This window comes from Cervus canadensis, chromosome 5 (assembly GCF_019320065.1).
Source record: "Cervus canadensis isolate Bull #8, Minnesota chromosome 5, ASM1932006v1, whole genome shotgun sequence".
In the NCBI taxonomy this organism is placed as follows: domain Eukaryota; kingdom Metazoa; phylum Chordata; class Mammalia; order Artiodactyla; family Cervidae; genus Cervus; species Cervus canadensis.
Genome location: NC_057390.1, coordinates 71,665,884 through 71,681,617, shown reverse-complemented (window position 1 = coordinate 71,681,617; position 15,734 = coordinate 71,665,884). Strand labels below are relative to the sequence as shown.

Sequence of the window (15,734 nt, the reverse complement as noted above, 5' to 3'; positions counted from 1 at the left end):
TGACAAATGCCAGGGAAAACAATTCTGCAATTCAGAACACAAGTGGGGAGAACACGAGAGAGGTGATCATGAACCAAGCGCCAGCCTTGTCCTCGGCGTTCATCAGGCTTCTCAGTGAGACAGCACGATTCTCCCACGATTTCCTGGGTCACGCCAGCCCCTGTGCCCACACTGCAGGATCATGTGAAGGGTCAGAGTTGTTTTTCCATAGCTTAGATTTCGGCAGGCAGATCTTAAGTTTTCTTAATCCATATTTAATAGCCTGACAGTGCTGCCGGGTGGCTGAGCTGTGAGGATGAAGTGGAGATGAGGTCCCTGTGCAGCTAAGCCCTTCTCTGCCTATCAGGACAGGCTGCCCCAGGACCGGGTCTGAGGGTCAGAGAGCAGCTCTGATATCGGAAGACCGTAAGGAAAGCAGGTATTCCTCCCAGTTTTTCCTCTGGATCAGTTATCACCCCAGTGAAAGCAGAATTGTATATTCCTTGGTTTGTATCCAGGTTCCTCAGTCCATGGGATTCTCCAGGCACCAATACTGAAGTGGGTTGCCATTCCCTTCTCTAGGGGATCTTCCCAACCCAGGGATTGAACCCAGGTCTCCTGCATTACAGGCAGATTCTTTACCATCTGAGCCACAAGGGAAGATTTAAGTTAAAAAAAAAATAAAGTAACAGCTTTATCAAGATATAATTCACCTCCCATGCAATTCACCCATTTAAGGTGTACAATTCAATGTTTTTTAAATATATTCACAGATACATGCATCCATGTATTTACCATGGTCAATATGTTCATCACCTCGAAAAGAAACCTATACACATTAGCAGTCACTCCTCATTCACCTCTCCCTCCAGCCCCCTGGGAACCATGAATCTACTTTCTGTCTCTATAGGTTTCCTTATTCCGGACATATCAAATGAATGGCATCATATAATATGTGGTCTTTTGTTACTGGATTCTTTCACCTAGCTTTAACCAAGTACATTTTTTCAAGTTTCACACAGTTGGCTGTGTGGGATTAGGCAAATGGCTTGACCTTTCTGAGCTTCAGTTTCTTCATCTTAATATGGGGAACATTCCAGTATTAACACACACAAAAGGCTTTGAGCTGTGCTTGAGATACAGGCTTTGGTCAATGGGAGTTTTTAACCATCTTTCTCATCCTGGCTGTCCCTAAACTCTGTCTGGGGGCGCCGCACCTCTCTGTTTTCTGCCGTCTGCACCACTCTCCCCACAGGGGCTGCGCCTGAGCCCCAAGGACTGGGTCACCCTGCGTATGCCTTTTAAGTCCTCACAAATGTGCAGAGCCTCCTGCACACCACCCCTCTTCCCAAGGCAGTCTGAAGGCCCCTCTTTGGGCTCCGATGTTCACAATAGCTCAGGGGACATCACCTGGAGGGCCTCCACTTTGTATCCTCAATGTTTCTACTCTGCAACTGGGAGCAGGTGTCATCACAGCCCGGGTGGAAAGGAACCTCCCTCCCTTTGCTCCTACTTGTCGATGTGCCATGATACCTTAATGCTAATATTATAAACCATAAAGTGACACGGACACCTTTAGAAAGGTCACAGGGTAAAAGAAAAGGAAATCTATCCCTCCAGCCTGAACATGTACTGACTTCCTTGTGGAGTCTTTCCATCTGCAGGTGGGTAGAATTTTATGAGACCAGTGAACTCCACTGGAGGGACTCTGAGAAGACAGAGTTCCCACACCCCAAGGGATTCCCTGGCCATCCAGTGGTTAGGACTCTGTGCTTTCACTGCTGAGCATGTGGGTTCAAACCCTGGTTGGGGAACTAAGGTCCCACAGGCTGCATGGCCCCCCAAAAATTTCTTTTAAAGATTTCTCCACCCCAGAGCACTAGAGCAGCATTTCTGTGTCATCACCCCATTTATATTGGGACTGTGGTTTCTTTGTGTGTTTTTATATCTTTTCCATGTCTGGGTTTGTCTCCCCTGAGAGCCTGTAAACTTGTAAAGAACAAGAACTGTGTGGTCTCCCTTTATAGGAGTCTGTGTTTCATAAAAAAAAATAAGTAAAAGAAAAAAAATTTAAGGTTTCTTATCTATGCACACAACCTTCTCTTATTGACATAAGGATCCAGTGTCTCTAGAAATTGTCTTGTAAACACTTCCCCCCACCCCATGGCTTATCCTCATGTCCACCTAGCGGTATCTTCTGCCCCAGAACTGTCTGTGCTGTATAAGACGACAGGAAAATTCAGCCAGGGCCAGCGCAGGGTCAAGAGGTAGGATATCTCTGAAGCTTTAGGATTTTGTTTGCTTATACTGCATATCCGATACTGAGACTTTTCAGAAATACTATTGAAAATAAAAGTTTCCTTCCTGCCATGTGGGAACTCTGGGAAAGAACCTACCCTCTATTCTGGGCCTTTGCTTTATTTCAGACACTCGGAGGATGAAGAAGGAAGCTTCTGGTATAACCAAGGCATCGTCATGGCCTGAGACAAGGCTGTAATAAATATTATAATCAAGTTTCTCGCTTTTACTGCGTGCTTACTGAGTGCCAGGCCCTTTTCTAAATATCATGTTCTCTCCTCCCACCTTTACAAAACTCTGTAAAGAAGAGTTGCTCATTTACTAGGGAAACTGGGGCATCGACAAAAAACAGCCTCAAAGCCCCACACTAGTCACCATGGAACCAGGATTCCTACCGTAACAGCCACACCTGAAAACACAGAATAACGACCTCAAAGTTTAGTCCTTCTGGTTTCAGCCATCCTCCATGATGGGCAAAGCATGTGGCCCCATTTTCCCACCAGAGACTCATAAACATCCTTGTGAGGTCAGGGGCAGGGTGGGCTCGTGTGTGAGTGCGCCACCCCATGGACTATAGCCCACCAGGCTCCTCTGTCCATGGGATTTCCCACGCAATACTGGAGTTGGTTGCCATTTCCTTCTCCAGGGGATCTTCCCAACCCAAGGATGGAACCGTTGCTTTGGCAGACAGATTCTTTACCCTTGAGCCACCAGGGAAGCCCCAGGAGCAGGTCACAGGGCCCAGATCTCCAGGGGGTATAGGTCCAGGCCTTGGGTGCACCCACTCCTAATCTCGCGCATCAATTGCTTCTTTCTTAACAGACAAAAATAAAGGGAAGGAACCTATTAAATCTGCACAACACTCCCATGGAGTTCAAGTGTTAACGTCCCCAGAAAGGTTAAGAGATGCTCCAGATTAAATCAAGCTCGGAAGTAGTGTCCCTACCTCAGAGCATTGCAGGGCACATTTGTTGTTTTTCATACTTGGTCTAGCACAGGACATCTGTGGTGTGAATAGGGGAATATGTGGCTTTATTTTCCCAGTGAAAGCTGGCGCTCCCTTCAATTCATGAACGTAGGCGACAAACCACAGTAGTATGTGGCTCTGTCATCCGTAGGAATCATAGATATTTTCCTCCTTGTTGCACATGTCTCGAAGTATCATTTATATTCACCACTACTTGGAAGTTACAGTATTTTAAACACGACTCTTAAGACTTCCCTGGCGGTCTAGTGGTTAAGATGCCACGCTTTGCAGCGGTGGCGGGTGGTGTGTGTCCATCCCTGGTTCGGGAACTGAGATCCTACGTACTGTGCAGCACAGTCAAAAAAATCCAATTAAAAAAAAAATGACTCTAGACTTTATTATTTAATGCATTGATAGAGAAGGATATTTACTACATTAACATTTTGTTTTTAACATTTGATAACTATGTTTAAATGTAACATGTTTCTTGAATCATCCTATGCAATTTATTTTATGTATTTAAAAGCATTATTCTGAAAAGGTGTCTACGGGCTTTTCACCAGGCTTCCAGAAGTGTCCATGGCACCTGGCTACCCTCTACTCACAGTACCCAGAAAAGCATTTTGGAAGGATTGAAGATGGGAAATTCAGGGGGGGTGCCTTACACACACACACACACACTATCCTTGATCCTCACTGACATAGGGGGTTTTCGCCCTGGAACCAGAGCCCCTGCCAGCTCCTGGCAGCCCGGTTCTCTGAGCATCTCCAGGAATGGAAACCACTCATGACTCGCAGCAAAACACCGCTTCGTTTAAGCCAGAGAAACACAATTTATTACCAGCATGTTTTCAGTTCCAGGCGATGCCTTGAAAAGGTCAGCTTATATGAATATTTAGAAAAAGCAGATCAAAAAATAAGAGAGACTTGGTATTTGGGTTTTTTTCTTCCTTTGATGAAGAAAATTCAGGCTTGCTCTTATCCTGGGCAATCTACTGTACTTGTTACTCGACCTGCATTTACTCTTTAAGGAGGAAGATGTCCTCGGACGGCATTTGGGGAAAAGATGTATGTCGTGGGAATTGTACAGCGTTTGAAACTGGGGCAGCAAGCCCTGAACATGGGACCTACTTGTTATTTACTGTCCGTGAAGACAGCAAATGAGGAGAACATGTCTGCTTTGAGGGGCCTGTTCAGTACCTAATTGTTTTGTATTTATTTCAGCTGATGGCCACTCTTTTCATTAGGGGCTTTTAACCGGTGAGTCATCTTTTGCAAATACAAATTTGATGGGGCCAGTTCTTTTAAAATCTCTTGGCTCCCCTTTGCCAGAGGAGAAAGTACAAAATCCTTAACCTCGCGGCCAGGCCTTTCATGCTCTGACTGCAGCTTTCTTGTTAGCCTCATGCATGACTCTCCTCTCCCTTCCTCCCATCCCTTCCCCTCCCATCCTCTCCCATTTACACAGTGGCGATTTACTGGATTATATTGTACAGTGAGCTTTGTAAAAGAGTAAGCTAGTATTTGTATTCTTTATTTCATGTCGTAACTTTTAAAAATAACTTTATTTTTATGCTTAGTAGGATGGATTTTCTTTAAACCCTCAGGCTTTCAATCGGCCTCTAAAATGTAGTCTTGATGTTTTGTATAACCTTGATAAACATTCTTTACAAAATTCTGGGTTTATTTTTGAAAACATGCAGACTATACATTTTAAAGCAGTTATTTGTTCGGCTTTTTCTGCTCCCTTTTCTAATTGTATCAGACAACTGAATAATGATTTACTTAATTCATTTGCACAATCTCTGATGATGGTTAGGAGGCTCAGCTCCTAGTGTCCTTGATTTTTGCTGTCCCTTGATTCTTGCTTTTTTCTAGTCTTCCCTCTTTCCCAGATCTCATCCACAGTGATTATGCTCTTCAGATTCCATACGAGCACTATTTCTTGGTTCCCTACTGCCCACCAGACTCTACGCTGAGTGCCAAGTGGAGACTGTGGAAAAAACAGCCAGGCTGCCTCCCCCTTGACTTCTCATTCCATAGACTCTGACACTTAAAAAGAATGAAGGCTTTTATGCAGAGTGTGACAACTTGTAGAAACAGAAGGTGGGGGCACGTTTATTTATTTTCTCATGTCCATCCCCCCACGTACAATCAGTTTGTAGTCTCTGGAGAAAACTCCCTGTGAATTTAATAAGACCTCCCTTCGATGCCTCCAAAATAGACACGTCTCAGGTCTGGCTCCTTTTGGTAGTGTTTGCCTTTAGCCTCTTAAATAATCAGTAATAGCATTTTGTTTCACCTCTAAAATTAGACCACTTCTACAAAGTTTGGCCTTTTATGACTGATTTACAGCACTCTGTAAAAGGGTTAGCTAAATATATATTTTATAAATGTCATGTAATTCAGAGTTACAGTGCAGGTCTAAAACAAAGCTTATCAACTTAACCTGTTTTAACTTTAAAGTGTATGTAGCTTGGCTTGGTTTGGTTGATTGTGTGCTGATCTACTATTATTCTCATCATTGTCATCATCACCAGTTTAATTCATCTGTTTTCAGTGAAGGCTTTTGTTAAAGTCAAATAAATAAGTAGAAATCCAGTGAATGTAAGGTGTTTTTGGATATGAATTGTATTCATCTTTCTGCTCAAGAACTTCCTGGGAGGGCAGATAAGTTTGCCATTGTGTGAAGCATCCAGGGAGGAATGGTATTCCATTTTCCTTAATTCTATCATGACATAGTCAAGCATGTTCTTTAGCTCATTATTAGCCACTGTCATACACTGAACTGTGTCTCCCCAAAATTGATATGTCAAAGCCCTAACCCCAAGACCTCTGAATGTGTCTGTATTTGAAGACAGAGCTTTTAAAGATGCCATTAAAATTAAGTGAGGTCATATGGGTGGACCCTAATCCAATCTGACCGGTGTCCTTAGAAAAAGTGGAACTTTAGACTCACAAAGACACACCAGGGATGTGTGTGCACACAGAGGAAAGACTGAGTTCACAGCTAGAAGGCTGCCATCTGCAAGCGAGGACGAGCAGCCTCAGGAGAAACCCAAGCTGCTGCACCTTGACCTTGGACTTCCAGCCTCCAGAACAGTGAGAAAACGAATTTCTCCTGTTTGAGCCTCCCTATCTGCGGTATTTTATCTTGGCGACCCCAGCTGACTGAGACAGCCACCAAGCCTCCCTCAAAGGATCCCACTTCAGAGCAGAGTCCGGCGAGATGACACAAGCCGGCATCCTCTCTGTCTTTGTCAGTGGGGAAGTCGAGGCAGAGGAGACTCCAGGCTCTTGATGCAGTGGGGCAGCGGCAGGGCTGAGGGGAGCCACCTCTGCTGGACCCCCAGCAGGGTCCTCACCCGGGGCCCAGTGCACCTAGAGCTGTGCCAGGGACCCGGGAGGATTCAGGGAGGAGGGCCTTCCAGAATCCTCAGAGCAGTGATCTGGGCTTCGCCCAGGAGTGTTCCTTCCCTTTCCGCTGGATCTTAACAAAACATCTGAGCACTAAATCTGAAACTCTTTCTCTAGTAGAGCCACGTGGTGCCTGCGTCTAGCACCCACGAGTGAGGAGCCGGAAACATTCTCCCACGCCAGCTCTGCGGGTTGCTGGCTACTTGTGCTTGGGTGTAAATGCTCACATTGTGTCTTCTGTTCCTGCCACATTTAACGCTTCAGCCTGGATGCAGCTTTATCTCTGCTTTGGGAATTTTCTACATCTTATTTATGAGTATTAAAATTCTGGAGTCTTCCCCCACTGGGAGGGCAGCACCAGAAGAAGCCTGCATGGAGTCCAGCAACCTCCAAGCTGGCCACTGGAGGCACCTCAGCTGGTCTGAAATGTGCTGACAGGGCCCAGCTGAGCCAGCGTTGGATGGAGGGAGGTGGGAGGCAGGAGGCACGGTCACTCTGGGTCATACAAGACACAGAAGAAGCAGGCCTGGGCGGGAGGGAGCTGGGTGGTGGCCATCAGCATCTCAGGTGTCGCGGGTGGTGCATCTGGGATCCAGGGTGTTCTGAGGCCCTTCCGCCTTTCCTAGGTGTCTGCAAGACCCTCCTGTGTGCTTCATGCTGCGCGTTCCTGACCCAGGGGTTGGAGCTGGGAGGGGTGGTGACAGAGATGGGAGAGGGTAAAGCAGCCCTGCTCTGTGATGGTGCAGGGTAGAGAGGAAGGAAGGGCCCTCGTGCAAATACAGTGAGCAGTATAGGATGATGTTGGAGGAAAGGCTGAACTCAAAGTGAGCTCTGAACGAGAAATGGCCAGGTCTCTGGGGGCTGGAGTAGGGAAGGTAACCTTTTATTCTGGACAGAGGCTGCAGTCTCCTGGAGGCCTTGGCAACGAGGCAAGAGGAACAACCAGGGCTGACCAGGTCTGTCCTTGGGTCTGTCATGTTAGGGGTTTTGGGCTTCTGGGTTCCTTCCCCACCTAAGGCCCCACTGTGTATTTGAGACTTCTCATGGAGTCTCCATGGTGTCCCTAAAGTTGCAGGGTGGGCCAGGGAGGCACTCTGAAATTCCTTCTTCCTTCTTTAGGGCTGTCACAGGCTTGTGACAGGGTCAGGCAGATATGGGATGGCCAGGGAGAGTTCCCCTGGCTCAGAAGCAGCCAGGAGCAGGGGGCCCCACCAAACATCCGATCAAATACCCCTTCCTTACCTGTGGTGACCTGTTGGCTGGGAACCCAAAGAAAACTCAAGGATCCCCACTCCTGGGCAGAAGAGTAGGGGTCGGCACATCAATAACAGCCCCCAGTATTCTCATGCAGGCCTGCAGCGGCCAGGGCTGTCCTAGAGAGGGCTCATTTGAGCCACTCAGCAGACAGCAAGGCATCTATTAGAAACTCATTTATTCCTTGCCTATTTATGCTTCACTTAGCGAATTTGTTTGGAATGTCTGCTTTCTGTTAGACACTAGTGCTCCAGCCTAGAGCAGGGGATGGCAGCCTTTTTCTTTTTCTTTTAAAGTATGGAACACTTCACGTATTTGTATGTCATCCTTGTGCAGGGGCCATGCTAATCCACTCTGTATTGTTCCAGCTTTAGTATATGTGCTGCCAAAGTGAGCACAGGCTTTTTCTATAGATTAAATATTTGGGGGATTCCCAGGTGCCTCAGTGGTAAAGAATCCACCTGCCAATTAAGAAAACTCAGGAGATGTGGGTTTGATCCCTGGGTTAGGAAGATCCTCTGGAGAAGGAAATAGCAACCCACTCCAGTACTCTTGCCTGGGAAATCCCAGGGACAGAGAAGCCTGGCTGGCTACAGTCCATGGAGTTGCAAAGAGTCAGACACAACTTAGCAACTAAACAATAACAGCAAAAATGCTTTAGCTTTGAGGGCCATGTTGTCTCTGTTGTTGTACTTACCTCTTATGCAGCAGAAGCAACCACAGACAATACACAAGTGCATGGGTGTAGCTTTGTTCCAGTAAAACTTGATGGACAGGCACCAGCCTGGATTTGGCCCAGAGACCGCAGTTAGCTGCCCATCCTAGACTGGAAACACAGAGGTAAACAAAAGTAGATATGGGCTCTGTCTGTATGGAGCTTACACTCTAGGCAAGGAAGACAGGAGTTAATCCTATAATTACAAGCATAAATTATAATTATGAACCCAGGCACTTGAAAGGAGAGAGACCCTCTCTATAAATAGGAGTGTGATACAGCCTCAGGTCAAGGCAGGCTTCCCTCGGGAGTTGATACTTGACTTGGGCTCTGAATCAGCATTAACAGGGGACGAGAGAGGAAACAGTGCACAGAATGGCCCTGTGGCAGGAGTACGGAATATTCTGGAAACTGAAACATGGCCAGTGTGCAGGAGCATACAAGAGGACCAGGAGCAGGGGGATAAGGCAGGATGGAAAGTGGTCAGCAGTCCAGGCACAGCCTGGAGCGGGGAGGCTTAAAGCAGGGGAGGAAGAGGATCAGATGTGCATTTTGAGAAAAGTCTCTCTGGCTGCATCAGAGAAAAGCAAGTGAGGACTGTTGCACGGGAGGGAGGCGGCTATGGAGGTAAAGAGAAGTGGATGGAGATAAAGACTTCAGAAGCAGTGTTGATGGGGTGGCGATGGAGGGAGAGGCTCCTAGGTGTCAGGTTTGTACAGTCGATGGTTAGGGCTTCTCTCTGTCTACCAGAGCCCTTGGGAAGTCCCTGATGGTTTGCCTTGTTTGGGTCAGAGGAAGAGGTGTGGCACTTTGAGTTGTCTTTGAGACATCGGATTAGAGGCGGTGGATAAGCAGTGAGATGGACAGATCTGGAATGTAGAGGAAAGTAGGGGCTGAGATCATGTGTTTTTAGGAGCCATCAGCATATGGAAGGTAAGAAATGCCCTGAGCATGAATCATGTGGGGAAAGGAGTAGAGTTAAAAAAAAAAAAAAGGAAGAGAGCCTAGAGAAAACACTTAAGGGACTCTGATATTTAATAGCCAGAGAGAGAGAGAAGTGTTCCTGCAAAACAGAATGAAACAGCAACCAAGGGAATGGGGGGGAATGTATGAGATCGGTAAGGAAGAGTTTAAGCAAGGTTTGTGTTCAGCTTGTACACACAGACTGACCACTGATGCCCAGAGACTATTCTGACTGGTCAGTGCATCCACATGGCCAGTGCCCGTGCCATCCCAGTAGTTTATATCATGATTGTCATCCCTACTTTTAAGGAATGATAATCAGTATGGAAATCTTCTGGGATGGCAAACAGGATGAAAAGTAGAAACCTTCCATTGCATTCAACACAAGTAGTTTATATAGATGGAGGCTTCCCTGGTGGCTCTGGGAAAGAACCTGCCTGCCAGTGCAGGAGACAGAAGAGACACAGGTTCCATCCCTGGGTCACGGAAGATCCTCTGCAGGAGGGTATGGCAACCCACTCCGGTATTCTTGCCGGAGAAGCCCATGGACAGAGGAGCCTGGCAGGCCGTGACCCACAGGTTTGCAAAAAGTCAGACACAATTGAAGTGACTCAGCACGCAAGTACATATCGTTGGTGACCTTAACAGGAGAACTTGAGAGGCAGTGATGGGCTGAGGAGTGAGCTGAAAGAAGGAATGGGCGGTGAGTTACTAGACAGGAGACCCAGGAAACCCCTGAAGAATTTTCGCTGGGATGCAGAGAAGCTGAGCAGGACAGGTAGAGGAGAATCCAGAAGGGGATGGAGGTGGGAAGCTGAATTATTTTTTATAAGATGTTAAATGATGAGACGGACTTATTGGTTCAACACACCTTCTGTGTACTTAGTCACTAACCAAACTTGTATCTATCTTATTTGTTGATTCATTGTTTGATCCAACATTCTCATCTCATCCTTGGAGATATTTACTATGTCACAAGCACCAAATTCATTTTATTTCCTTCTTTGCTTTTCCACAGGCATTTGTTGAGCACTTACTATCTGTCAAGTACGGGACAAGGTCTACTGATAGAGAGATGAATAAGTTAGAGTCTGTTGTTCAAGGGACTTATAGTTTTGTGCAGCCTGTAAAGGGTTTTCAATGAAAGGAAACCAGATTTGGGTCTCAGGAAGATAATTTGGGGGACAGACAAGAGCAAGCAATAAGCGCTAACATTTATTAAGAACCTACTGTGTGTCAGTAGGCTTCTGAGTACTTTCTTGAATACTTTGTTTAATCTCCCAGCAGGCCTATGGGTAGGTGCTTGTGTTCCCATTATACAGCTGAGCAGACTGAGGCAGAAGGTCAAAACGCTGATGAATGGGGAGGCAGCCCTTGACTGAGACTGAGCTTGTGCACAAGCCTGAGACAGCCTGTGGTTTTTCCCACCTCCCACTTTGGGTCTGGGCTCTCGGACCAGATTGGAGCGTCCAAAGGGTCTCAGTTCAAAATTCGTATGTTCCAGCTCTCCCTGCAGCTGCTCTCAAAGTTCCACGCCTGAAGCTTTGAGGAGTGTGGAATCGAAGTAGCCAGTTTAATTCTTCCTAAATAGGCGTTCTCATGGAGCTGTTAATTTTTTAGCGACTTTGTGGCTGAAATGCCCCCATGGAAAGAGAAACACTTGTTTCTGGGAAATCATATTCACTCTTTGCTGCCTGAGACCTCTAAATGGACCCCAGTGACCTCATGTAGCTTCCCTATTAGGACACCCCGCCTCACTAGCAAATGCACCTTTTCTCCTCTATTTTTGCTGGAGGTAAGGACGGGGAAAGTGGATTTGCATGACTTATAAAATTTAAAGTACGCCTCAGGACCCAAAGCCACATCATTAGCCAGCACAGATCTTGCTTTCCTAGGTTTTAATTACAGTGACTCCTCATCCCATTATCTGGGCTTCCCTGGTGGCTCAGACTGTAAAGCGTCTGCCTGCAATGCGGGAGACCCGGGTTCGATCGCTGGGTCAGAAAGATCCCCTGGAGAAGGAAATGGCAACCCACTCCGGTCCTCTTGCCTGGAAAATGCCATGGACGGAGAAGCCTGGTAGGCTACCATCCATGGGGTCACAAAGAGTCGGTCACGACTGAGCGACTTCACTTTCCTTTCCTTTTCCTCCTCCCATTAGGAGGGATGATGTAACAGCCCCTGGCCCAGGACTGACAGAGAGAAAGAGCTGGAGGCTGGGTTTGCCAGCCAGTGGGGAGGGAGTGCTCCCCAGACAGAGGTGGGACCAGAGCACTCCCACCTGGCACTTTTCAGCAGGGCTTTTCCCATCTGGAAAGAAGACTGGAGATGGATTTTCATGTTTACATACACTTTTCAATAAAAAATGTCTTCATTTTTTTAAAGCAATGACAGTGTTCTGGCAGGGCTGAAGAAAAGCAAACTAGTCTGGGATCCAGAAGGAATACCCGCCAGAAGAGTAGGCAGGGGTCAGTGTGGAGAAATAACCTGCTACCATGGGATTCTTGAGGTTGGCTCTGACCAGTGAGTTCACAGCCCCAAATTATCCCCAGCTGACAGATGCAAAGCCTAGGCCATCAGCTGCCACATGGCGTGTTCATGCAAGAAGCCATGTTCTCCTCCTGCACTGTTGGTGGGAATGTTAAGCTGGCTCAACCACTATGGAAAACAGTATGGAGGTTCCTTAAAAAGCTAAAAATAGAGCCACATATGATCCAACAATCCTACTCCTGGGCATGTATCTGGAAAAATCAAAAACTCTAATTCAAAAAGCTGCATGTACCCCAATGTTCAAAGCAGCGTTATTTACAACAGCCAAGACTTGGAAGCAACCTAAGTATCCATCAACAGATGAATGGATAAAGAAGATGTGGTGTGTGTGTGTATATATATATGTGTGTGTGTGTGTGTGAGTGTGGATCTATATGTATATATGTGTGTGTAGACATGTATATTCCATTACACACAATGGAATACTATACAGCCATAAAAAAGAATGAAATTTTGCCATTTGCAGCAACATGGATAGACCTAGAGATTTCATACTGAGTAAAGTAAGTCAGACAGAGAAAGGCAAATGTTTATTGTATCACTTATATGTGGAATCTGAAAAATACTGTTATTTACAAAACAGAAACATATTCATAGACATAGAAAACAAACTTATGATTACCAAAGGAGAGGAAGAAGAGGGATAAATTAAGAGCATAGGATGAACAGATATACACTTTTACATATCAAATAGACAAGAAACAAAGATTTAGTGTATAGCACAGGGAACTGTATTCAGCATCTTATAAAAACCTATAATGAAAAATCTGAAAATATATATATATTACTGAATCATTTTATTATACACCTGATACTAACACAATATTATAAATCAACTAACTTCAGTTTTTAAAAAGCCATATTCTTATTTTCAAGCTTCCTTCTACATGTCACTTCTTCCTTTAAGGATTCTGTGGTAGGACAGAAAATTCTCTAGGCTTCAGATTTCCCACCCAATGAAAGCGTTGTTGCAGTAAAGACCTGCTCATGTCTCTAAGTGGGTTTGGGTTGTAGAGTAAACCAAGGCTTAGCCAGTAGGACAACTGTACACATATGGTGCTCAGGAAACTAACTTTGCACCCAAATGTAACACAGTTCCCCACATTCCCAAATAAAAGGGCTCCAAAAAAAATTTTAGTCGACCCGAATACATGGATATTTTTGGAATACAGTATAAATGAAACAACAAACTGTTTACTTATAATATGTAATTAATTACTTTAGTTACACATCTTTAAAATCACAAAATAAGTAAACTGTTAATTTTTAAATACTACTTTCTCCCACTTTTATTAGATGAGTCATTCTCCAAACCTGTCAGGTGCAGTTTCCACTGCAAAGTGTCTTTTGTTCCCAGTGTATTTTTTTTATCCCTAGCCTAGAGCAGCTTTTCAAGTTCTCTGACAGTTTTCCAGAGCTCATGAGCCTCACTTCCGTCTACATATTCAGACAGCACTTTTAGAATCAATGGATCATGCCTTCCTTCAAAATTTTATCCAAGTCATATATCCCAGTTCCCATAAGTTGAGGCAGTTTGCTTTTTCCTTTTTCATTTGCCTTATAGGTGACTATTCATGATCTCTTACAGCAATTAACCATTGTTGGGTTTCTGTTTAAAGTGACTTTTAAAAGTCTTGTTTACAACAACATCCAAACACTAAAATTATGAAGTCATAATCCCAAGAATAATTACCACATCTGTGTTAACTAAATCAGGTGGGAGAGTACATCTGAGAGATTTTTACTGATACAGAATCCATCAAACTGTATATTGGATATATTGAATTTAGAATATTTAATAATTTAATATATAATACCCTTTTGTTTAAGTACAGTTGATTTACAATGTTGTGTTAATTTCTGCTGTACAACAACATGACTGTACATATATGCATATTATTTTTATACTCTTTTCCATTATGACTTACCCTTTTTTCTGAGGGATAATGGGAGATTCAAGGGAAAGACGATCATATATTTGGGTGTAAGCAAAAAGTTTTAACTTCTAAATTCTCCTCTAACATCCATCAGCTTATTATATTGCACACAAGAGTGTTTCTTTACTGGCTGTTCAGTAGTTAATGTCTGTCCATACAGGTGGACACGTGCAATGAATCCAGAGCACAGAAAGTGGTGCTGAGTTCACTGGGCCCTGCCAAGAACGCTGGCCACCATCTTTCCCCACTTCCTAGACACCGGTAACTGCAAGCCCCTTCTGACCACCTTTCTGCCGACCTGCCGCTGGGCTTTTGTGTGGTTTAATGAACATAGAGTCATTTGGAAATATGCACTGTGTTCCACAAAAGGAAACAGTAATATAATCAGAAATCATTATATTCCAGCACTTCAGCACTATTGCTACTATTAATGTCCATTATCAGTATATTACCTGAAATGTGTTTAACAGTCACAGGCACTAATCAAGTTGCCTGTCCTAGAGAATGTATATTCTCTCTGTCTGGATCACACTATGTATTGTGCTGTGACTGTTTTAAACTTTTTTTTTTTTTTTCCACATAATTGGAACCTGCTACTTCATATTCTGAAAAGTAATGTAGTGGGTGAAACCCTGAGAGGTTCAAAGCCTAGGCTTCCATCAGGGAAATAATACAATTTCCATGCAGAATGATTATAATATTATTGAGTGATTACATGAAAGTGGGGGGGTCTGTTTTTGTTAGACTTTTGAAAGTGGCAAATTGAATTCCATCCAAGTAATCAGAGGTTATGAGTTTCCAGCACAGTATGTTTGCACATGTTGGAGGCTTATTTTCCCGGAGTCCTCCCTAGCCTGCTGCCCTCTGAGCCTTTGCTGGCCTCGAAGGACAGACCTGAAGTGCTTGGGAGTGAATTCGCTGACGAGAGCTCTCAGCCGATGAGAACTGGGAGTTGGCAGCAGAAGCTCCAGCTTCCTCATACTGCAGGTGGGGTAACTCTGAGACGTGTCCTTCTCCTTCCTCCCAGAGGTCCCTGCGGACACTGGCCCAGGTGCCCCCAGTGGCATGGTGCTTATCTCGGGCAACTTTTGTTGGCTTCCTTCACTTACCTGTTTCAGTTCCCCACTCACCGGCCTGAGCTTTCTGGCCTCACTCTCCAAGTAAACCACTTGCCTCAAAGCCTTGTCTGGGTTCTACTTCCCAAGAGAAGTACACCTAGGCCCCCTAACCCTCCCCCTTCCCATTTGGAGAGCACCCTCTCAATCTTCCCCGGCGACTCAGCAGTAAAGAATCTGCCTGCCAAAGCAGGAGACACAGGTTCGATCCCTGGGTTGGGAAGATCCCCTGGAGAAGGAAACGGCAACCCACTCCAGTATTCTTGCCTGAAAAATGCAACGGACAGAGGAGCCTGGCAGACTGCAGTCGACGGGGGTCACACCGAGTCAGACACGACTGTGTGACTGAGCACACAGATGCCTCGCTGGATCCCTCTGTCCTTTAAGATGGCAGCACCCAGACGTCTTCATGTTTCAAAGCATCATCCTCCTGAAAAATGAAAATTCTGAACTTTTTTTCTTTTAATCAGGAAAGTGATGGATATAATTTATTTCTCCTTCTTCTCTTAATTATTATTACCCCATTCAAGTGAGACAAG

At 45.2% G+C, this 15,734-nt stretch overlaps 1 protein-coding gene and 1 non-coding gene across 4 annotated transcripts in view; one reads left to right on the top strand and one right to left on the bottom strand.

Annotated features, from left to right (window-relative positions):
• The window catches only part of KLHL29 (kelch like family member 29), a 326,642-nt gene that overhangs the window by 61,923 nt on the left and 248,985 nt on the right, over positions 1 to 15,734 (top strand). The window lies entirely within an intron of this gene.
• LOC122442737 lies at positions 8,207 to 8,313 on the bottom strand. The gene has a single exon (XR_006269733.1). It is a non-coding gene; the product is annotated as a U6 spliceosomal RNA (small nuclear RNA).